The following is a 24,971-nucleotide window of genomic DNA, read 5'->3' as shown; positions in this document are numbered from 1 at the left end:
TTCCCATTTGAGAAAAAATAATAATATTCATGAGTAGTTTTCTATTTACAAAATAAGTGGCTCTTTGCAAATAGGTTTTAAAAATAGATGCATAAAGGGCAGCTCTGGTGGTGCAGTGGTTTAGCGCCGCCTGCAGCTCGGGGCATCGTCCTGGAGACCCAGGATCTAGTCCCACGTCAGGCTCCCTGCATGGAGCCTGCTTCTCCCTCTGCCTGTGTCCCTGCCTCTCTCTCTCTCTGTGTCTCTATGAATAAATAAATAAAATCTTAAAAAAATAAAATAGATGCATAAAAAAGAAAACAAAAGCCACTCAAAATCACTACTAAGCCCCGTACAGTTTGATGAATTTCCTTTCAGTTGGCTTCCTAGCTCTACACCCCTCACCCCCGTCTTCTCCCACGCATACATCTTACTCAGTCCCCTCCACCGGTCATTTTGTTGCCTTCCCTTCCTCCAGCTCAAAGAAGCAGACAATAGTCACCTGGCACTTTGAGGGGATATCAGTACCACAAAACCAGAAAAAAAGGAGTAAGAGAATGTTGGCCCTTAAGGTTAAAAACTGGAAGACTAACTCTAAAATAGAAAACTCTGCATGCATACCTGCAGAGTGAGTATGGACAAGTACTGGACAAGTCAGAGGAAGTCAAGGAAGGCTGAGGTGTAGACCTGGGGATGCCACCATCACGAAAACTCTAGCTCAAGAGAATACAACCTCAGCCTGTCATGTGCACAAGAGAGCCACATGGGGGCCAAGGCAGGGCCCAGGTATTCTCGTTGATGTCCTGTGGAAACTACCAGTCAGTAGTGGCCAGTCAACTGCCTTGAGGTCATACCCTTCTGTGGCCAAGGCTTTGCCCCATTGGACACAGTGCTCTCTTCAATGGCTCCAAAAAACATCAGGGTAACAGATAACTCAACTTTCATTAGCTTAAAGCCCTACCTGCATTAAATGAATTTGACCCCCCCCCAACTAAAACCATCATCATGTGCCCTCCAACATATTTCTGTTTAGTCTGACATATGAATCAGAAGCCAGCTGCAGGTGACTGTTGCCAGAACTTTCCCCACTCTGAAGATTATCTTTCTTCTACATCCATTAGAAGAAACTTTGATCCCATGTTCTCCTTGCTTCTTCCTCATTCTTCTTCCCTAGCATTTTCACCCATCAGCTGGTGAAGGTCAGTCTCCCTATCCACACCCGAGTCCTGTCTACCTCTCGAGGTAGGGTTAGGCTGTCCCTCCCCGCACTTGCACAGCACCCATTTCCTGTCTCCCCTGTAACACTGATCTCTACTACAGCACTGTAACTATTCATGTTCTAATCTGGAACCACCCCCCAGAACATAAGCTACCTGCAGGCTAGGGATTCTATTTTCTTCTGGCAACCCCCAGACCACGCTCAGAGTTCAGCATAGGTTAGGTGTTCAAGAAATTATGCTGAAAAATTAGTTCGTATTATCTAGAGTCACATTTTTTTCCTCTTGCTGAACACTTGGACATCAGTTTTTTGTTTTCCAGTCTCGTGGTGATTTCCATCTTCTTCCCGATTCCTCATTACCCAGCACAGACTCTGCAAATGCAACTACAATGTTTTTAGTCTCCTGGAATGTCAAACATCTAGGTTTAGAAACTGGAACTTAGGAGAGCTAAGTAAGAATTATCTTCTTATCTGATTCTTCACTTACCTTAGCTTTAACCCTTGTGGCTGTTCTCTAATTTTTTAGCTTGGGAGTTATTCCCTTTCATAAAGACAGGGCTTAAATAGAAATTAAATTCTTTTCCTTCTTTTGGCCCTCTTTGACCCAGCAATGATCTCATCTCTTCCTCCTCCAACTACTGCTTTAGGAAACAGTCCTTTAAATTTGAACTTAGTTTTTTGAGTCTCCTTATTCAGGCTTGAGACTTTCTGATAAAATTCTTACTCTTCTGAATTTTGGGTCCCTCTTTCCATCTTTTCTATCTCTACTTTGGAGGGCCAAGAAACTCTAAGAACATTCCCTGAAGAGTCTCTTGCTATGCAATCATGTCAGAGTTTCTCTAAGTGTTTTTTGATATTTGCTTTTCAAATGTTTAGAGTGTGTGTGTGAGTATATCCAGGCTTTCCATTTTTGGCTGTTCTAAATGTTCAGAAAAAAAAAATACACTTTCTGATCTCAAATTGACAACCCAACTTATAACTTAGGGAACTACAAAAAGAACAAACTAAACCCAAAGCTAGCAGAGGGAAGGAAATACTAAATTGTGGAGCAGAGATAAGTGAAATAGAGATGAAAAAAAGGCAATAGAGAAAAATCAATGAGACCGAAATTGGTTCTTTGAAAAGATCAACAGAGTTGACAACCCTTTACCTAGATGGAGTGAGAAAAAAGAGAAAAAACACAAATTATTAAAATCAGAGATGAAAGTGGGGACAATACTATTGATTCTGCAGACACAGAATGATGAGAGAGTACTATAAACACTGTACATCAAAAAAATTGGATAGTCTAGGTGAAATGAATAAATTACAAGAAACACGAAACCTACCAAAATGCAAAACGTGATATGACGTATATTATATATGATATATATAAGACATAAATATGAATATATATAGGAATACTATTCAGTCTTAAAAAGGAAGGAAATTCTGTAATATGCCACATGAAACTTTAGAACATTACCCAAGTGAAGTAAGCCAGACACAAAAAGTCAGTGCCTTATTAACTTTGGGCTTTGTTCTTTTTCTAATTAGTTTAGGTGTAAGGCTAGATCATTTATTTGAGATTTTTGTTTCTTGAGGGAGACCAGTATCACCTTAAACTTCCCTCCTAGAACTGCTCTTGTTGTGTACCAAAGATTTTGGAATGTTCTGTTTTCATTTTCCTTTGTCTCAAAATATTCTTAAAATGTTCTCTTTGATTTCTTGATTGACCCACTGGTTGTTTAGCAGCATGTTGTTTAGTCTCTGTGTTTGTTTTTCTCCAGTTTTTCTTCTTTTAATTGATTTCTAGTTTCATGCTGTTGTCAGAAAAGATGATTTCAATCTTAAATTTATTGGGACTCTTGTAGCTTAACATGATCTATGCTAAAGAACAACCATGTGCACTTGAATGTATATTCTGCTGGTTTTGGATGGAATGTTCTGTATATAACTGATAAGTTCATCTGGTTTAATGTATTGTTCAAAGCCACTGTATCTTTATTCATTTTCCATCTGGATGATCTACCCATTGATATTAAGTGTGGTAAGTGTGGTGTTCAAGTCCCCCACTACCCTTGTATTACTGTCAGTTTCTCCTTGTAGGTTAAAATTTGCTTTATGTATTTAGGCGCTCCTAATGTTGGGTGCATAGATATTTATAATTGTTAAAGCCTCCTGTTGGAGTGATCCCTTTTTTATTATGCATTGCTCTTCTTTGTTCTTGCTAGTTAGTTTTACAGTCTATTTTGCCTGATAAAACTAGTGCTACCCCAGCTTTTTGTTAGTTTTTTCCATTGCATGAAATCTTTTCCCATTCTTCCACTTTTAGCCCGTATGTCTTTCGAAAGTCTGAAGTGAGCCTCTTGCAGACAGTGTATAGATGGGTCTTGTTTTTTTTTTGGCATTTAGCCACTCTATATCTCTGATATAGAGCATCTGATAGGAGCATTTAGTCCATTTACATTTAAAGTAATTATTGATAAGTATGTACCTATTACCAATTTGTTAATTGTTTCTGGTTATTTTTGTAGTTTTCCCCTATTTCTTCTTCTCTTATAATTTGATGACTTTCTTTAATAATATTCTCTGATTTCTTTCTTCTTATTTTTTATTTATCTATTCTAGGTTTTTAGTTTGTGGTTACTATGAGGTTCACATATAATACCCTGTAGATAGTAGTCTATTTTAAGTCGCTTAAGTTCAAACACATTCTAAAAGCACTACATTTTTACTTCCCCCACCACAATTTATGAATTTGATGTCGTTTTAATCTTTTATTTTGTGTATTCCTTAACTAATTTTTTTTCAGTTTTATATCATTATCTGACAAGCAGTGATTCTCATCCACATTAATTGCCTGTAGATTTTTGAAAATGATGACAGGTACACAGGTAACCAATGTATAGAACTTGTTTGATGAATCTTCATCCCTGTTACGACTTCTGGACAACCACACAAATGCCGTATGGAATATTTCTTATTCCTTTGGCCCAGATGGCTTTGGTGAGCCTAGTATCAATGCAAGCATCTGGAGTTCCCATCTCATTCAGAGCAAATTTCCGGATCTCTTTGAGTGTTCTAGGGGCACGCTTCTTGAAACCCACTCCATGGATGTACTTGTGAATGTGAGTGGTATGTTCTCTGGTCACTACCTCCTTGATGGTAGAATGGCCCTTCTTCTTCCTGCCACCCTTATTTTGGGAGCCATTCTGCCGGGCCCTGGTTGGAAAGGAAGAGTGAGAGGTATTGTGGGAGAGGGAAAGTAGCATGGCCTCCTTAACTTATTTTATAGATACAGTTGATTTTACCACTTTTGTCTTTTAACCTTCATAGGAGCTTCACAAGTGATTGAACTACTACCTTTACTATATGTTTGCTTCTACCAATGAAATTTTTTCTTTCATAATTACCTTCTACTTATGGTTTTTTCTTTTTTCCTTAAGCCAGTAAGCCTGGCTTAGTTGTGATAAATTCCTCTAACTTTTGTTTGCCTGGGGAACTCTTTCTCTCTCCTTCAATTCTGAATAATAACCTTGGCAGGCAGAGTATTCTTGTTTGGAAGCTTTTCTCCTTCCAGTACTTTGAATGTATTGTGCCAATCTTTTCTAGCCTGCAGACCTTCTGCTGAAAAATCAGCTGATAGCCTTATGGGTGTTCCTTGTATATAACTCGTTGCTTCACTTTATTTCCTTGAACAGATTTTAACTTATTTATTGTTGTCTTCAATATTTATATGCAAAATTTTGGTGGTACATATGTAATTTGTGTAAAATTAAAATTTTACATTGCTTACTATCCATATGCTATAATTGGTGTACATCTAGCTTAATTATATAAAAACAAAGCTCAAAGAAAAAAAGAAGTTAATATATTCCTCATTTTTAATTACTGAATCTAAATTGCATTCTAACATTTATTGCAAATGTCAATCTCTGTTACGTGCTAGCCTAACAGATTTCTTAAAGTTCTGGCTTTGTAAACAAAGTTATGAGAAAAGATTCCCTGGTTTGTATATATTATATATTAATCAACCCATTTGCATAAGACTGAAGCCTATAGAAATTATCCTATAGTGATTAATTTGAGAAGAGGATTAATATAAGAATATACTCTATAACTTATTACCTAAAAATCAGAATTTCCGAGAGCAAACTTTTTAACTGTATAACCCAAAGTAATTTGCTTTACACTTTTCAGAAGAGTAGGAAGAAAAGATTAAATTCTTATTTATTTTTCAATCAGAAAATTGTTATTTATTCATTTAAGTTTTTTGAGAGAGCGCACATGCTCTCTCTAGAAAATGTGAGTGGAGCAGGGTTAGTGGCTGAGGGAGAGGGAGAGAGAATCCCAAGCAGGCTCCATGCCCAGGGCAGAGACTGATGAGGGGCTGGATCTAACGACTCTGAGATCATGACCTGAGCTGAAACCAAGAGTTAGATGCTTAACCGACTGAGCCACCCAAGGCCCCAAGGAAAAAATTGTTTCAGTGAAATATTTTAATAGATGCAGGCATCCTCCCTCAAGTTTTTCTGAAAGAAAAATAATTAAGATAATGTGAAGAAAACAATACATCAACCAAATATTAGCAAATAATTGTGGAAGATACATAAATCAAATTGTGGAAGAATTTGAGAAACAAGTATTAGAACGAATTACACAGTGTGGGGAGGCTTGCTATACGTTTGGAGGAAAGAATAAATGTTTCTGTGATGTCTAGGTTTCTGTTGGATCCCACTTTAATTAAAAGCTAAAAGTAACTTTTGGGTTTCACTTAAGCAGTGGCAATCAATCAGCAGAGGTCATATTGCCTGTCTCACTGGAATATTTTGGAAAGGGGGGTGCATTTTTGATCAACAGTGATTGGGGGTCACTTACTGGCATGTAATGGGTAGAGATCAGGGAAGCCAGAAGACTGCTAGTGTGGAATGGTTTTGTATAATGAAGAGTTATCCCTTGTCCCACACAACTTTCAGTAGTCTTATTGGACATTTGTGCAAGTGAAAAACCTGCTAAAAGCCTAGAGCCTAAACTCTGTTTTATGTATAAATTCAAAATATTGTTTTCATATAAACTGCACTTCTGGAGAATGTAAGTAGTGTACACATTGTGGAAAAATCATACTTGTTTGGAACTTTGCTAGGAACCATTTACCAACAACTCTTGTCCATTCAATAATCATGAATGGATTGTCTGTAATTCATCTTAGCAGCAAAATATAACCTGAATTGATTTGAGGCTGTTTGGAAAATTATGTCACTCATGGCAATACCTTTATCAGTCAACAGTTGTGGGGATCCCTGGGTGGCTCAGCGGTTTAGCGCCTGCTTTCAGCCCAGGGCGTGGTCCTGGAGTCCTGGGATCGAGTCCCACATCGGGTTCCCTGCATGGAGCCTGCTTCTCCCTCTGCCTATGTCTCTGCCTCTCTCTCTCTCTCTCTCATGAATAAATAGATAAAATCTTAAAAAAAACAGTTGTAACTGTCACATTCCAATGTCAATATAAAGAAATTGTGTTGAGTCTTGCTATTCAAGATGACCAGCTTTCAGGGTACTGGTAGCTCTGTAATGATTTGTGAACTTACTAGAAATGCTCTGTCCTACACCTGTGAAATCAGGATCCATATTTTCACAGGAACCACAGGTGACTTGTATGCAACTTGTATGCACATCAAAATTTGAGGAGCAATTATGTAGGCAATAATTTGACAGAAATCTGTCTTAAAAACATATTCACTAAAGGTAATAATAACACCTGATCCTTTTATTTTTGCTGTCTAGTGTGGTTTGTCTGAGAATTTTCCATATTGAGAGATAGTCTATTTGACTATAGTTTACTTTCTCTTATTTTTCCTTTACTGCCAATACATCATATGTAATTTTTGAAACTATGAATTAATTCCTTTTCGAGATAGTAAAGGGGATGTTGCCACAATAAAAAGGGTGTGTTGCTCTGATAGAGATGAGAGCTACTTGAATGATGGGAAGCTATACTGACAGAGAAAAATATATTCCCAATGTATATGAATTCCATAACAAAAACAATGTTTTATGGGAAAGTGGTGTCAATGTCACCACTGACGGAAGAAGTGCTTTGTCTGGAATAAAATATGGATTCTGGGATAAAGATACAGAAATAGCTTCAAAAATAAGTTTATTCACTGCCTCATTCAGAGGCAAGAAGCTATTGCAGCAAAGGAAGTGAAGCCAGAAGTGTACAAATTGCTACAAGATGTCACTGATAGAGATAATATTATAAAAGCCAGATCTTTAAACTATTGTAAACTATTCACTGTTCTTGGTAGAGATGATGAGTGATGTTGAAAGCATTTTGTATCATGGACAAGGTGTCCAATTTTATCATGGCTGAGCACCTTTCAGGATTGTCCAATTTAAAGAAATGACATGCTCTTATTTTTAAAAACACTAGTGTTCCACATTCTGTGTTTGCTATGACAACAAGTGCCTAGCTATCCTTATCCTACAGCAGAATTTAAAAATACGCTGTACCTTCAAAATAAAAGTATTGCTTTAATAATAAGTGGGAGTTTCTGCTTTTGAAGGAAAAATTGGACTGTGGTGTGAGCATAATAACAGACCTTTGCGAGTGCTTCCTTCCCGATTGACGTGAGAAAAACGTGTCACCTCTAAAAATGCTCATTTTTGCACACTTTAAACACTTGGAGGTAGACATTAATAATTCATTTTTGAAATCTTCCCCCAAATGACTACCAAATGGGTTTTGGATCTCCTTGCTAAATACAAATTTTAAAACTATAAAACTATAAAAACTAACCTCTGATGAGTTGACAAAAAAAATATTGCTCCTTAAGATACTGAATGAATTGGTGAGAGTAGGAAAAGGCTTTTAAAGTATTCTTTGACTATAGAGTCTATTAAATTCTGCTTTAATTCAGATTCCCCTGATGCCTTATCTGTGATTCTAAACCTCAAATTTTGACTCCTCAGAGTCAAAAGACTCTGAAAACCAAGTTTTTGCTCATAACTCACTTGACAGCCAAACCTGACCTGCATTGATTTAAGGCTATTAACAGTCTTTGTAACACCTTTTTCTGCAGAAATATAAGGTGTGCCAGTATGGGGTGCTATTCCAGGCCTTGCTGGAGGTACAATATAATATACGCCATAGAATTTTCCAAAATTTATAAAATTCTGAATATCCTAGTTTTTTTCTGGTCCTCAGGGTTTTGGAGCTTATGGGCCTATGTAGATTCCCAGCAGTAAACAGGAGATAAGTAAAGAATTGGAAAGTATTTTTGATATTATGCAGGGGTCTTTTTCACTGTTTTTTTTTTTTAAAGATTTATTTAACAGAGAGAGAGAGGGAGAGAACGTGCACAAGCAGGGGAAAGGCAGAAGGAGAGGGAGAGGAAGATTCCCTGCTGAGCAGGGAGCCCAATGTGGGCTAGATTTCAGGAACCTGGGATCATGATCTGAGCCTGAAGCGGATGTTTAACCGACTGAGCAACCCAGGCACCCCTCATTGTGTTTTTAGGTTAAGGATCTATAATTCTGAAATTGGTTTCCTGATTTTTTTGGTTGTTAAAAGGGTAGGACAGTTTCATTTTTTACAGATTTTTTAAAAAGATTTTTTACTTATTTATTCATGAGAGAGAGAGAGAGGCAGACACACAGGCAGAGGGAGAAGCAGGCTCCATGCAGTGAGCCTGATATGGGACTCGATCCTGGGACTCCAGGATCACGCTGGGCTGAAGGCAGGCGCTAAACCGCTGAGCCACCCAGGCTGCCCCGGGCAGTTCCATTTTTAAGCAAAGACTCTGAAATTCAAAATTAGCATGTCAGCCAAAGAAATTGTCCTAATAAAGAAACCACTGGTTTGTTGGTTGGTTGGTTGGTTGGTTGGTTGGTTGGTTGGTTGGTTGGTTCGTTCATTCATTCATTCATTCATTCATTCCACTTTGTCCTTACAGGGAAGTTCTGACTTCTGGGAACACTCTGAGCTCTACTGAAGCTGTGAGCTAAGTGTGTTTTGAGAGCTACTTTGGCTCTATCTGGGGTGTGAGCGTGGGGGTATCCTGACTGGCCTTACAAACTACCTGAGGGCACGAGTTCAAAAGTACGCATTTGATTCAACAGATTGTACAAGTGTGAGAACCTATACCAGCAACAATTTAGTGTTAGAGTCCATAGGATTTAGAGTCCATAGGATTACATTTCTACTAGAAAATGAAAAATGATGCAAGGAGATGAAAATGTTTTCCAAACCCCTTAGCTATTAGCAAATGTTTGCCAAGAAAACACTTCCATAATTCTCTGGAGGTCCTAAAAGATTAGAAGGCACATGGGCAGGGTTCCAAGTGGCTTTCACCCTGGGAAGTTTCTCCTTTCTTACTATCATTAAAGAAACCTTTTATAACAAGTCCTTCCATTTCTAGTCTAAGCAAAAACATTTGCGAGTATAACAAACGTAACTTTCTAAATCTAAACTGATCTAGGAAAGCATAAAACCAAACACATGTTTGCTGAAATATTTTTCTTGAAAAATGCAAAGAACGCTAATTATAAGGGAGTAGAAGGGAGTCTGAAGCTAGATGATGTTGAACCTGAAGGCGTCATCTCTGATTTCAACCAGCACTGCAGGTAGGAACTAAAATGCTGAATGGGTTGAATGTTTATTTAGTGGAAAGCTCAAAAACTTGATGGGAAAGAAATCTGTAATTTTGAAATAGGAATTTGCGTGGTATAGGAGCTGGTCTCAAGGCAGTGGAATGGAGTTTTACAGAGCAACATTGCAAGAGCTCAAACTCAGATTTCGCAAAGAGAACGTTCACCTAGCTAAAAAACAAACAAACAAAAAAACAATATTAATGCAACTAATTGCCCCCCCCACCAAAGCCTTCACTAATTCATCTCCCAGGATCTCTTTATCTTCAGGGAATAATAACTGATACCCCTGCCAAATAAGGCTCATCATATTTGGTTTTCCTGAATACTGGTTTCTCTCCTATCTGTACCAAGATACAGAACCTGAGCACTTCCAACACCTGCACGACTCTCACTCGCGGCTACCCTTGCTTGGAAGGCCGCTTCTTCAAGCTTCTACCCTCCCCCCCATGCAGTCTGTTCTCCATAAAGTCAGCGTGGTCCTTCTGAAACAAAAGTCAGGGATCCCTGGGTGGCGCAGCGGTTTGGCGCCTGCCTTTGGCCCAGGGCGCGATCCTGGAGACCCGGGATCGAATCCCACGTCGGGCTCCCGGTGCATGGAGCCTGCTTCTCCTTCTGCCTATGTCTCTGCCTCTCTCTCTCTCTCTGTGTGTGACTATCATAAATAAATAAAAATTTAAAAAAACAAAAAACAAAAGTCAGATGAATGTCATTCTCTGGTCCATCAATTAACATTAAATTCAAACTTCTTCCTTTCGGGAGCTTGCTCCCTGTGGCCCCTCTGATTCCAGTCTCCGGTATTTTCTCCTTGCTCACACCACTCGATTCACCTTTGCCTCCTTACCCTTCCTTGAAAACACCAAACACTTTCCCACCTCATGGCCTTTGTCCCTCCTAGTCCCTTTGCCTAGACGATCCTTCCTCAGGCATCTGCAAGGCTTGCTCCTTTTGTTCTGCTGAATGTTATCTTATCAGAGAAGTCTTCCCAATCTCCCCCTACCCCAGCATGGAAGCTTTTTCATTTACCGTGGTTTATATAGTTCTTTATTGCACCCCTGGTCTCCTATAGATGTCAGGTCTGTCTTGCTACAGAACTGCCCGGGCTTCTGTTCTGTTGGTGCAGGATCCTCAGCTCCTGTAACAGTACCTGTAAAACAGTGGGTTTTCAGGATCCATGAATGGATAAATACTCATATTTGATGTTAAGTCTAAAAGTAAAAAATATAAGAGTTTGTTTGGATAAAATCACTTGAAAGAAAAAGTCTGTTTTTCTTTATTATGGATTTCTAGAGCCACTACTTTCTTGGTATCATCTTTCATTGTGCAATTTATGGATCTTTTCGGAAACTGAGTACAGCTGCTTTTCTAGTTACTTTAACACAATTGTAGCCATCCGTTGACTGACATTCATTATATTCTAAACACATATTCATGTTTTAAGTTATTTTTTGTTTTCTCATTTAATATTCATGCTACTTTATGTGTTTGTACAGATCTGTGAAAATGAGCACAGTTTTATTTTATTTATTTTTTTATTTAAGATTTTTTAAATTATTATTTATTCATTCATGAGAGGCACAGAGAGAGAGAGAGAGGCAGAGACACAGGCAGAGGGAGAAGCAGGCTCCATGCAGGGAGCCCGACGTGGGACTCGATCCCGGGTCTCCAGGATCACGCCCTGGGCTGAAGGCAGATGCTCAACTGCTGAGCCACCCAGGCGCCCCCATGAGCAGTTTTAAACAGCAAATCAACACTGAAAGTATAGAGATATTGTAAACAAGTTATTACATTTACTTAATAACCGTTGGATAAGGAAACCCTTCGAAGGAACTCACTATGGGCAACCGAGAAGATTCATCTCCGGTGTTTCAGTTGGGGCTGGAGGTGTCAAATATGGTCCCCTTTTTAAAGAGTCACGTGCTAGGCAGTCCACAAGCTGAACATTGTTGGGAGAAATTATAAAATATGAATGGTCCACAGAAAGTTAAAATGAAGATAGAGAGACACAGAGCTTTTACATGCCTTGGCAATATGCACTGTGTTCCTCATTCCCTCCTGAGATTTTTGGTCCTAGCCATGGTCATGCATTTTCAGAAATTGTTAAGTCTTGATAACCACACTGTTCTCATCTTTCCGTCACTGTTATGATGGTTGAACTGATTTATGTCAGCAGGTGATCAAGGATAAAGTATCTTCCTCCGTACTTTGTGTTTTCAGAGTAGCTATGTGCTCTGGTTAATTAGCATTAGGAATTTAACATTTATAAGTGAATAAATGAAGTGAATGGTTGCTAATCAGGGGACTGACAGGTGGACGGAGAGACAGAAATCACACAGGGTACGGCAGTGAGGATTACTGGAGGCAAACCAGGGATGCAGACTCTTGCTTTCCGAGGGAGAGCCCCAGGGGCTCGCAGACTGGAGGCAAGGCTGGGAACAGCAAATACTGAGGAAGTGCAGAAAGTTAAAAACAAAACCAAAAAAAAAAAAAAAAATCAGGAAGTAGGAAACTGTCTCTCACTGGGTCACTCTGGTCAGGGCAGAGCTGCTGCTGGGGCTGCTTCTGCCTCTGCTCAGTGGGTCCCACCCCAAATATCATCTGCTCCCTGGTTCCTTGAGATTCCGTCCACCTGGCCTTTGAGGTCAAAGGAGCTGGGGTGGGAATAGAGAGGAAGGATCTGCACTTTGCCTTGGAGACTGCTGCCCCAAATTGCGTTCTTGCTGAGATATACACACTTGCGGAAGGGCTCTCTAACAGAAAATGGAACTTTTGGGGCAAGCCCGTTAAGCATCTGACTTTTCGTTTTAGGTCAGATCATGATCTCAGGGTCATGAGCTGGGCGTGGAGACTGCTTCAGATTCTCTCTGCCCCACCTCCCTCCCTCTCTAAAGAAAAGACAAAAAGAAAATGGAACTATCATAAAAGATGATAGATGCTGGGCATCCTAAAATGATGGAACTATCATAAAAGATGATAGATGCTGGGCATCCTAAAATGACCTAGATGATGTGGACAGCAGCGCACAAATACTGGCATGTTTGTAAACTGCCCAAAGGTCTGGAAACATCCTCAAAGCCATCAGTAGACAAACAGATTAAAAAACGGTTGGCATATTTCTCAACCATTAAAAATTATATTTAAAAATTAGTGACGGTAAAAAATATAAATATCAGTGAGATAGGATTCTAAATTGTAGAGCATGCTGTCAATTTTGTAATAAACATTTGTTTACGTATAAGGCAAACAAAAAAAGGAATATACCGTACTGTTAACGATGAGTAGGTTGGGGGGTTATAAGTAATTTTAATACAAAAATATTGTTTTCTGTTTCCTCCCAAACTTTGTATTTTTGTAAAATATAAAGGTAGAAATCATAAACATGGACATATGTTACTTTTACCCTGAGAAGAAAAGATGAAAATTAGAGAGGATTTAGAATATCATTTGCCTGATAAAAATGTCATATGCGTATCCAGATGGATATATGATAGGATTTCATCGTCAGTTTTTTCTTGACATGTCTGAAGACAGGCAAGATTCGGGAAAAACACCAGCAACAACCAACAAATCCCCTCAGGAAAACAGAAATAATTACATCCAGAATCATACTGTATCTAAAATTTGTCTTCGGCACTCCATAGCGGACTGTTACTATGATTCCTCTAGCAAGAAGAAGCAGAAATTCAATTACTGCGAGGGGACTTAAATAATTTTATTTTTAATTATAGTTACTAGAAAGACCTGTTGTCTCAGGTTAGTGCCAAATGTTTTAATGATGACACTTAGGCATTTGGGATGCCATCCTGGAGGCTGCTGCTTCTCTATCAGGAGCATCACAGTTTCTAAAGACAAGCTTGGAAGAGCGCAGTTGATTGTGTGCGGAACACTTACCAAATCATCTGTGACTAATAAAACTTGAGAAAGAAGAGGAGGAAAGGCTCTTCAGCCTTTTAGCAACATGCTGGTCTTACCCTTGCCAAACTCTTCTTAGGCAATACTGCGCGCGGAGGGCCATGTGCTTAATTGTAAAAACCTGTCAGTATCCGAGGATTTTTTTTTTTTTTTTTTAAAGACATCAATCATTTCTGTCAACAAGGAAGCAGGGACGGCTGTGTGACTCTCCTATCATTAGGAAAAGATGCGCTCAAGAGAAAAAAATGTAGTCTTGGGAGGGATGAGCAACTATAGGTTACAGGGAAAAAAAAAAAAAAGAGTTCCAGACTGCGATTTCACTCCCCCTCCCCTCCCCCTCCCCCTCCCCTGGGCTGGAATATTCTATTTTTCGTTTCATGTAGTTCCACGTTTGCAGTAAGACATTATGCAACTCAGCCCGCCTCCGCCGGGCAGTGTCCACTGGGGGCTTCCAAGGGGCATCGTCGCGGGCACGTGGGCGCAGGCGGAGGGGCGGCGGCCTGGGCCTCGGCCCCGGGGAGGGGGCAGCGAGCCGGACCCCGAGGCCTCCCGTCGGCCCGAGGCCACAGGTTCCCTTTCTCCTAGACCGTTGTGGGCGGCCCCAAGGGCACGGAGCTTGCTGCACTGAAGCGCTGCAGGGGCCCGATGCCAAGTTTCCGTGCTTTACTCCCGACTCCTCCTTCCCTGCTAAGATCTCGAGTGTTCAAGAGCTCGCAGGGCGTCGTCTCCGGGTGGGCTGCAGGCTGCAGGCTGCTCGCCCCTCGCCCCGGCCCCGTGGCCTCGCCCCAGGTGAACAGTAGCACCCGGCGAGCAGGTGGGACGGAGGCTCGCAGGGGACGTGGGGCGGCGGCTCCACCTCTTGGCCGCGTCGCCCCAAGTTAGGACACCTGTCGGCCCGCGGGTCCCTCCTGCAACGTGGCGGCGCCGGGGCCGGGGGGCTTGGGGTCCCCGCGAGCAGTCAGCGTAGGGCCCGCCGAGGAGCCTGCGTCCGCGCGGCTGGGCGACACCCGGGCCGGCCCCGAGGGACCGGGAGAGGGAGGAGCGAGGCCGGGCCGCTGCCCCAGGGCCCCCCCCCGCCCTGCGCCCTGCGCCCTGCGCCCTGCGCCCCGGCCGGCACCGCCTCGCCCCACCCCTGTCCGGCCAAGGCGGCCGCGAGTTCCGGCGGGAGCGCAGCGCGGCCCCCCCCGCCCCCTCCTGCCCCCCCCGCCCCCCTCGGCCAGCGGTGCCAGGGGCCCGGCCCGGAGCCGCCGCAGCGCGCAGGTGCCCCGCCCGCCTGCCCCGCAGGTAGGACCTGCTTCCCGCCGCCCGCGCTCCGTCCCTCCGTCCCGCCGTCCCTCCGTCCCGCCCCGGGCAGCCGGCCGCTCCCGCCCCCCTCGGCCTCGGCCGCCGCGGCCCCGAGGGACCAGCCTCCCCGCGGCCCCGGTGCGCGCCCTCGGGCCCGTCCTGGCGCCGCCGCCGCGCTTGGAGCGCGCTTCTCCCCGGCGGCCGCTGCGGGGGCTGGGGGAGGGGAGCTGGGGGGCGGGGGGCTCCGGGGCGCGGGGCGCTGGGGGGCTCCGGGGGGGCGGGCTCGGGGGGGTGCTGGGGGCTCCTAGGGGGCGGGGCGCTGGGGGGACTCCGGGGGGGCGGGCTGGGGGCGGGGCGCTGGGGGGCTCCTGGGGGGCGGGGCGCTGGGGGGACTCCGGGGGGGCGGGCTGGGGGCGGGGCGCTGGGGGGCTCCTGGGGGGCGGGGCGCTGGGGGGACTCCGGGGGGGCGGGCTGGGGGCGGGGCGCTGGGGGGCTCCTGGGGGGCGGGGCGCTGGGGGACTCCGGGGGAGGTGCTGGGGGCTCCTGGGGGGCGGGGCGCTGGGGGGGGACTGGGGGGCGGGCTCGGAGGGGGTGCTGGGGGCTCCTAGGGGGCGGGGCGCTGGGGGGACTGGGGGGGTGCTGGGGGCTCCTGGGGGGCGGGGCGCTTGGGGGACTCGGGGGGTGCTGGGGGCTCCTGGGGGGCGGGGAGCTGCAGGGACTCCGGGGGGGGGCGAGGCTGCTGCGGGTCTCGGGGTCTCCGGAGGAGGGTGGCGGGGGCGAGGCTGCTGCCCCGGGCCGGTGCGGGTCGGGGCGCCCGGTGCCACCGGCCGGGGAGGGGGAGGGGGAGGGGGAGGGGGAGGGCGGGGACGCGGGGTGTGGGCCGGGCGCAGGGAGAGGGCGGGTGTGCGTGTCCCCGCCGCGCGGTGCCGCCCGATCCGGGGCCCTTTGCCGCCGCCCTGCGCGGTCCGGGCCGCCCGAGCGAGCCGGTGCCCTGGTCCGGGCCCTCCCGGCCCCCCTGCCCCCGCCGCGGCCTCCCGAGGGCCCCGGGGACCAGGTACCCCGCGAGCGCGATGCAGCGAGAGGCAGTTAGGCCGGAAGGGACAGCCTAGGGGTGAAGGGCCTCCGCGGCTGGAGCCGCTCACACCCCAGGTTCACACCCCGCCTGTTGGGATAAAGGCCTCTTTCCATATTAGACGTTTTGTGAGCTACACACACAATTTGTGTGTAGCCTTTAAATGTTGTTTGGGGACCTTTCCGCTAAACGTGTGAGCTCCGATCCGGCCCTCCAGGAGCCACTGCCGCTCGCAGTCCTGTAAAGTGCACAGTAGTCCAGGCCTGGAGGAGGACGCGCCCTTACCGCGTGTGTCCCTGTTCACCGCAGTGACAAGGGCTGTGTAGGGCCCATGGAGGTTTGTTGACTCACTTCAAACTAGGTGGGGGGAGACTCTGCTTCCTGGAAGTTGTCTGGTTCCCCAGTGTGCGTTTCTTAATCAAAATATATCACGAAATTCATTTACCTTCAAGTCTTACAGAGGTTAAGCTCTTTAATTTTTATTGTGGCAAAAAGGTAACAAAATTTGCCATCTTGACCGCCTGTAAGCCTACAGCTCAGTCCCCCGAAGCGCTTTTTCGTTGTTAGGTTCTCATCACCACTGTCCATCCGCAGAAGACATGTCATCTGCCTTGTAGGGTTTTCAAAACATGGTGATGCCCTGATGCCGGTGACTGTGCTGCAGGTTTTAGTTTTCTCATGAAAACTACAATGCGTAGAATAGCTCCTTCCCACAGCTTTACGGAAATGCGCTTTTAAGGAGGAAAGGTGAGAAGCCACAGCCAGTTGGTGTTTAGTACATCTTAGCTCCCTCAGGAGAGATCTGCCGGCCGAGTTCCTATTAAAGGATAAGCTGGTGAGCTGCTGAAATCTGTATATAAGGGTATTTTGAAGTTTACCTATCAAGAGGGAGGAATCCAGGAGGCAGTTACTGTTACTGGTAGTTTCCGTCCCTAATATCTTGCACAGAACTTAAGTACTTCTGTCTCCCTGAGCCCTGCGGGGGCTTGTATCTGGAGGATGCTTGAGCTCAGGTCGTGGCACCCTTTTAGTAACTGGAAGCGGTTTTGGCCAAGCTGGCTGCTGGGTGTGGCAATTTCTTCTGCCCTCCAGGTGTTCACTAAACATTGGTGCTGGAGGACTCAGCACATGAGATATGGCTCTTTAAACTCCCAGTTGGTCTGAGTCATTGTGTTCGGGACACAGCTGTCCCTGTGCCAGGCCTGGTTTTATGGTTACAATCCCCTAAGTGTTAGCACCACACAATAAAATGTATTCTCCAGCTGGGGTGTGGATAAATTGTTGTTGCAGAGTGAAAATGAGAAACTTGTAACCTAAATTTCCCATAAGCCTGTGACTTTTCTGATTAGAAAAGGAATTGTACAAATCCTATCTTTTGCTGCAGTGGGAACGCATTCCAGTGTGTTGGGCTCCCTAATCCACAGTGCAGTGTAAAATCTGGATCCCAGATGTTTAGTGCTGGGCCATTCAACAATAGCGTGTGTTATGTAAGTGTTTCATAGTGTCACAGTGTTTTTCTCTTTCTGTTGTGAAATTTTCTTAATTCTTGAATTTATTAAACAGACATTGCAGGGACAGAATAAATGGTTGGTTGATTTAGCCCACATTTATATAGCGCTTACTATGTGCCGGGCACTATTCTATGCATTTTGCAAGCATGGACGCATTTAACCCTCAAAATATCCCTGTGAAGGAGGTAATACTATCATCTCCGTTTTGTAGGTGAGGTGATTGAAGCACAGAGAGACCATACAGGTAGCATATGGTACAGCTGGGGCCCCATCTCCGGCAGCCTGTACCCAGAATCTGGGCACGGCCGTCTCACCACTACAATATAATCTGAGATTCCATCCTCCTCTAACAAATAAAACTTTTTTCAGGTGATATTCCTAGCTTGTCTTTGTCCTTCAGGAGAAATTATTTGACATAACTACAATCAGAAAATCAGTTCAACTCCCTTTTCCTTTCTTTCTTTCCTTTCTTTCTTTTTTTAACTCCCTTATTTTCCAGAAGAGGAAATAAAGGTGGAGTTTGGTTATGTCCAGAGCTGGGAGCCTTGGGCAGAGTCCTGGAAACCTATTGGGCTAAGCCTTACCTCCTGATTGAGGAGGTTGGGATAGGGATCCTGGGAAGATCTGGAGAGGCCAGGGTGTGTTGTGTTTTTTTGGGGGGGAGGGGGCAGTATTTGCCAACCTAGGGGGAAATGCTTCACTATTTTAATAATCATTTTGACCATCCTGGAGCTAATCTGCTAAATTAAGTCCTGGGTGATGTCAGGGGTGCCCAGAGCAGAAGCTGTGGCCAACTGGGGGCCATGGGAAGGCTTGCTGCTTAGGGCCCCAGATTCCTTTCCCAGTTGTTGGTGATGCTGGTGGCCCCGCGCTCCCCTCTGCATGAAGGGAATAGTTTATTCTGTGCTCAATCGTTTCTTGAGCCTTTTGGACCTCGAGTTGGGAACCTTTTCGAAAGCCTCTGACGCACAAAAGAAAATCAGCCAAGAGCAACATGGAAATAAAAATAACTTGGTTTGCTCAGGCCTTTTGTTGAGAGAGAGAAAAAGACACACATCTAGGGCATAAACTGACAGACTTTATATGAAGATCAGGAAAATCAAAGTTCACTGATCAACACTGATTTTTCTCAAAGTCGGCTTTTACAGATGGTACACTTGGATGCGGGACTGTAAGGAATCCACCTGGGAAAGGAAAAGTGTTGGGCAGGGAGGGAGAAACAAATGCAGAGAGAGGAGGAAGTGGAAGAGGGCACACAGAGGGAGAAGACAGTGCTCGAAGCTTCCAGTTCTTTACACAAGGCTGTGTTTCAGTGTGTTACCTCTTAGGGCCCCGGGATGCCAAAGGGAGTTGCAAATTCTCCTTCCTTCGGTTTATCATGAAGTGACTTTAATGTTGCTTAGAACCATTGCTGATCAACAAAGGATGGGGACAGCGAGATACCAGGGGGGTCTTGAGGCCTTGCTTGGGATCCTCATACCAATCGATTCTATTTTTGTTTATACCACTTTCATAGGCCTGGGTCTTATATAGAGCATGACATTGGAAATCGCTAGGTTTGCAGATGTTTCCTTTATCATCTTCCCGGTGGGAGGGAAAGGTCGTTGGGGCCGTAGGCTGTGTTTTTGCCATTTTTGTGTCTCCATTGTCCATTATGGTGAACAGTAGCTGTGAGCTGCCTGAAGGGATGAAGGAAGATGATGTGGTTCATTTTACTCAAAAAAGCTGTTTCCAGAAAAGAAGGTTTTTAGGGCTGATGTTTTAGTTATTTGTTCTACTGTGCCATTGAACTACTCTTATAAATACATTTGTAGATGTGGAGTGAACAGTCTTGTGGGATTTATCATCTGTACTCATGTTTTTGGCCTTTTCTCTGCAATGTTCTCTACCCAAGGTTTGATGAAAGAGTCCTTTGAAATGAGATTGGAGAGGTAGCAATAGATTGGGAGGGGGGGTTCCATGGTTGGGGGCAAGAGAACGGTTCCAGATGTATGGGAGTGAGGTGGTATGAATATGCAGAGCTCAAAGTGGAACATTTGACAAAAAAGGGCTAAGAGTAGGACAAATAACTAACAAATTGGAGATGAGATTTGACATAGTTTTAAAAAAAAAAACTCTCACCATTGTTCCCACTTTGGAATAAAAATGTATGAGCTCAGGTAAGGGTACAGGATTTGGAGATGAAGTCTATTTGTGATACTAACATGATTGTGATGTCAAAAAGAACCACCACCACCACCACAAAACAGAACAGGAGCGGGGGAACTCCAGCCTGAATCCTGTCACCCGAAGGAAAAACCCACCTACTGGGATATGTAGATGGTAAATACTTCAAAACTAGAAATGTGGAGCCAAGACTCTAACCCCAACCCTTACCTGGCCTCAATCCCAACAACCAAGCTGGGTGATGGGGCAGCAACAAAACAAAGCTGGTCTGTGAGGCCTGTAAGGCCCGGTTGGGCTCCTCACAGTCCTCACCGGGAGAAATGACCACGGGCCTCGGCCTTAGAGCTTGGATTCAGATCCAGAGGACTCTAGCACCAAGTAACTTCAAGATTCTCTATGCCTTAGTTTCTCCATCTGTAAAACAGGGATAAAAGTAGCACCTGTCTCACAGGACCGTTGTGAGGACCGCAGGAAGCGATGCCCAGAAAGTGTTTGGAGTAGAGCTTGGAACACAGAAACGGCGCAGGAAACGTTGGGTGCCCTTCTGTCACGCCCCGCGCTCCTGTCTCCATCCCGAGTTGCAGAGGAGTGACACCCATGAGTAACCGAGCAAACTGGAATTGCTGCTAGAGCGGCCCTGCGATGTGGCCTATGGGGGAGAAATCATTGGGCTAAGCCTTACCTCCTGATTGAGGAGGTTGGGATAGGGATCCTGGGAAGATCTGGAGAGGCCAGGGTGTGTTGTGTTTTTTTGGGGGGAGGGGGCAGTATTTGCCAACCTAGGGGGAAATGCTTCACTATTTTAATAATCATTTTGACCATCCTGGAGCTAATCTGCTAAATTGCCCGGGAGGCAAAATCTTGAATGAGGGGGAGATTTCATGCCCCCCACCCCACCCCAGTGTTGCGAAGCAGTGGGAAGACTGCTGGCTGCACAGCCGGGTGCAACTAGAGAGAATGAACTGTGTGCCTTTGATCATTATACTTTTAGGGTGTATGTTGTGAGATTAGCTAGAAAATTTGATTTTTCTTAATCCGTAAGTGTAGCATGGCATGTGGTAGAGGAACCCTGATGCATTTAATAGGAGAAGCATGACTCATTGCTCTTTACCAATGAGCGTACGTGTAGGGGGGTCCCTTTAAAATGTATTTAGAATTAAGAACTCTCAAGGTGAGAGTGAACTAGCTCAGGCTGTGTCAGAAGAACACCCTTCCCATCGCATTCTTTAGCTTCACATTTTATGGGTGAAGGGCATGGCTGGCACTGTTATCTTCATAGGGCCGTGGGTGATACAGCTCTGCACAAATGATGGATGGAGGTATAGACTGTTCATCAATAACCTGGACCAGAAATTTTCATGCTTTAAAAAAATATATATATGGTTACTCCTCCCCACCCCACCCCTGAGAACCGCTTTTCTGAAAGAGCTCTTCTGTGAAATCCCAGTATATAAAATACCCAAAAGGAGACCTGTTCTTTTTGACAGTTCCTACATGGGGACAGCGAGCCAGCCGCTTCCTCCAGTCTGCCCTCCCTGACCACCACCTGGCACCAGCTGCCCCTCAGCTCTGGGTCCCCAGGGCTCCTCGGAGCAGATCTCCAGGCACTGCCATATCCTTATTGCAGGAAAGAGAAGACCAAGACCCAAAAAGAGGAAGGGAAAGGAAAGGCAGTGGATGGTTCTTTTTGTTTTTTAAAAGGATATAAGTATTTAAGGAACAGGGAGGGGCCAGCGGGAGAGGAAGCGGGTGCTCCAAGCTGACTCTGGGCTGAGCACAGAGCCTGAAGCAGGGCTCCGTCTCATGACCCTGAGATCACGACCCTGAGCCTCAACTGAGAGTCAGGCCCCCAACTGACCGTGCCACCCCGGTGCCCCAGTGGACTGTTCGTTTTAAAGCTTTTGCCGGTAGAACTGGCTCATACTGAGAGCTGATTTTTCAATGTCCCAGAATTTTGTGAGCCAGTTGTTAAAGATACTGCTATTGAAAAATCAAAATACAGTTTAGATTTTGAAACTACATTAAATAAATGATATTGAAAATGAAGGTGATGGATGCCACAAGTCATCACTCACCGGTTATATTTTAGTATATTTACTGTTATTTATGTTCTGGAAGTTATTTATGTCTGTTGTTCCTATATGGCAAAAACACCATAACTAGGGGCACCTGGGGGGCTCAGTGGTTGAGCATCTGCCTTTGGCTCAGGGCGTGATCCCGGGGTCCTGGGATCGAGTCCCGCATTGGGCTCCTGGTGAGGAGCCTGCTTCTCCCTCTGCCTAGGTCTCTGCCTCTCTCTCTCTCTGTCTCTCATGAATAAATAAATAAAATCTTAAAATACCATAACTAGTGCCCATCTTTTCCCAAAATGCATGCTGGGAGCTTGAAACTGGCCGCAGTGGAAGTATTTACACCATGGAAATAGGCACACACTGCAGTGAGGGCTTCTCCCCTACCAGCAGCACGTCCCCGGCTGTGCCCCCATGCGACGTCAGAGCTTCTTCACTCCCTCCTCCTTTGTCACTGTGACCAAAGAGATTTGCTCAGCTCTTTTCTGTCTTGGTGGTTCCGAGTTGCAAATGGGACGGGAGGGAAAGAATCACACCGGTTGATGCAATATTCTTATCTGTCTTTTCCTGTTAGCTGGTGGGGTTATGATTGGTTCCAGACATTTGCGATCGCAACTGCGTTCAATTTAATCCTTGATTCTATCCTTTTGCAGAGATAGGATTCTTCTGACTATGCTCTCCACACTCCAACTCGCCACCCCCCCGTGCCCTCTCCCTACCCTCAATCACACTAATTCCCAGGTCTGCCTAAACAAAATCACCTGGGAACTTATTTAAATTCAGATTCCCAGGTTCCGTCCCACACCTGCTACCTGGGATTCTCATTCAGTGAAACAGCATTCAGTTTGCCTGAGTCTTTGCCCCAGGAGCCTGTTCCTCATACCAGGGCCTGATTCCCGGAGCTAGGCGTGGGGCCTAGAGGCCTAGCTAGGCAGAAAGCTCTGGGGAGCGCTTGAAGGCTAGCAGGGGAGTCGGGGGTGCTGGGTTTGTGTCTACGTTAACCTCAGTTTTCACCTTTCGGAACTGCCACTGCCCCTCTCTTGGGGTTGTCAGGAGGGTTCCGTTTCTGGAACACACCAAGTTGGGTTCCACTGTAGGGCCTTTGCATGGTGGGGTTCCCTCTGCCCGGAACACCCTTGTTCTAAGTCCCTGCATGGCTTGTGTCTTTTTAACATTTAAGTCCATGAGAAACTGTTTGAATGTTACCCTCCTAGAAAAGCTTCCTCTGACCGTGAGATCTGTTTCCCCACTACATCTGCCTTGCTTTGCCTACAGACTCATCCTTCCTAGCCCATTATTTTATTTTATTTTTTAAAGATTTTATTCATTAATGGGGGGGGAGGGGGAGAGCCCACAAGCAAAAGGAGAGGCTGAGGGAGAGGGAGAAGCCCCAATATGGGACTCGATCCCAGGACCCTGGGACCATGACCTGAGCCAAAGGCAGATGCTCAACCAACTGAGCCACCCAGGCGCCCCCCCCTCCCCAGCCTGTTATCATGGGTTATTTTCATGCCTGCACCTATTCCTATCTGATTTCTTCTTCTGGCCTTGTTTTCTTGAATCCCAAGTTTTCTACATGAGAACGTAGGCTCTTGATGATGGGGTCTTGCCTGGCACGTGGTAGGTGCTCACTAATCACTTGTCAAATGGAGGCCTCTCCAAGTTGCTATAGGAGAATATGATGTTAGTGTGACCCCTGGGTTCCCAAATGGTTCAACTGCTCTCCTAATTGTTCTTTCCTGACCCTGCAGAGGTTACCATGCTCATGGCAGTGATTCACCATGGAATGTTACTGCCATTTGGAACAAGGGTCACTGTTGACCAGTGGGAAACAACATCTGTAGCTTTCTTTCTTTCTTTTTTAAAGACTGTGGAGCGTTTAGATGACCACAAATTTTTTTTTAAAGATTTTATTTATTTATTCATGAGAGAGGCAGAGACACAGGCAGAGGGAGAAGCAGGCTCCATGCAGGGAGCCTGATGTGGGACTCGAGCCTGGGACCCCAAGATTACACCCTGGGCCGAAGGCAGATGCTCAACCACTGAGCCACCCAGGTGTCCCCATCTGTAGCTTTCTATGTGAATGTCACCTTAAATTTTCAGAGAGCTTGTAAGGATTTGATTTCAGCTGCACTGTGTGTCCCTATGGGTGAATAATCTGTGACAGAATGAATCGATTAAACATGAAGGTGATATAAAGTAAACCTGATCAATTTTGGGAAACCCCTGTCCCCTTGTTTGAGTGCTACTAGAGCCAGTTTTGGCAGGGAGGTGGGGACTGGGGGCCGTGCATCACTCTGTAGGACACCAGGAGGCCAGAAGTGCATGTTGGAGAGGTTTGGCTGTCCGACCTCACATGAGCTGATTTTTGCAGATCTGTTGCCGAGAAGGCTAAGAGGGTTGACAGCGACAGCCATCCCCCGGGGTCTGCAGTGCTGGAGAGGACTGAGCCGAGTCCTGTGCTGCCTGCGCGGATGATGTGGCTCCGCCGCCTGGAGCTGTGGGCCAGGGCGTGAGCTGAGGCCTGCCCCACCACCTGGAACGGGCTGGCATTTTGTGGTGGGAACCCGTTCCAGTTTTTCAAGATCGTGGTTTTCAAACTGCTCCATGTTTCAGGGGCAGGCTGGGATTGGGGTCGGGATGCAAAGAGCAGACGTCTGGAGCTTCTCTCTCTACACCCCACGTTCACCAACACCATCTCATTTAAAAAAGCATAATTTTGTATACTTGCCTTTTTAGTTTATTGTTTATTTTTGTGTATTTGCCTTTTTTAAAAGATGCTTTTTACGTTTGCAGAAAAGTTGCAAAGAGTGTGCGTGGGTAAGCTATGGTTTCCTACGTCGTGAACATCTTACGTGGGGACGGTATGCTTGTTAGAATTAAGGAACCAACATGCACGTACTATTATTAACTAAAATCCATACTTTATTCAGGTTCCCTCAGCTTTTCCCGAGTGTTCCTTTGCTCTTCCGATACCCATCCAGGATACCCCGTTACGGTTAGTGGTCCTGTCTGCTTGCACTTCTCTTGCCGTGATTGTGTCTCAGACTTTTCCATGTTTTTGGTGACCTTGACTATTTAAGGGGGTACTGGCATTTTGTAGAATGTGCCTCGGTCATGACTTTTATGATG

General features: G+C 45.4%; 1 protein-coding gene across 2 annotated transcripts in view; it reads left to right on the top strand.

Moving 5' to 3' along the window:
• Positions 1 to 14,949: 14,949 nt before the first annotated feature.
• PLD1 (phospholipase D1) overlaps positions 14,950 to 24,971 on the top strand; it is a 204,424-nt gene continuing 194,402 nt past the window's right edge. The window contains exon 1 of one of the 2 annotated variants that reach the window (XM_072808073.1): positions 14,950 to 15,021. The gene's annotated coding sequence lies outside the window, so the exon portion shown is untranslated. Of the gene's footprint in view, positions 15,022 to 24,788; positions 24,838 to 24,971 lie in introns of those variants that run through there. The other variant, XM_072808075.1, reaches the window with a different exon arrangement.

Source organism: Canis lupus, chromosome 31 (assembly GCF_048164855.1).
Source record: "Canis lupus baileyi chromosome 31, mCanLup2.hap1, whole genome shotgun sequence".
Lineage (NCBI taxonomy): Eukaryota > Metazoa > Chordata > Mammalia > Carnivora > Canidae > Canis > Canis lupus.
The sequence above is the reverse complement of the archived record's forward strand: the minus strand, read 5'-3'. Positions and strand labels throughout refer to the sequence as shown.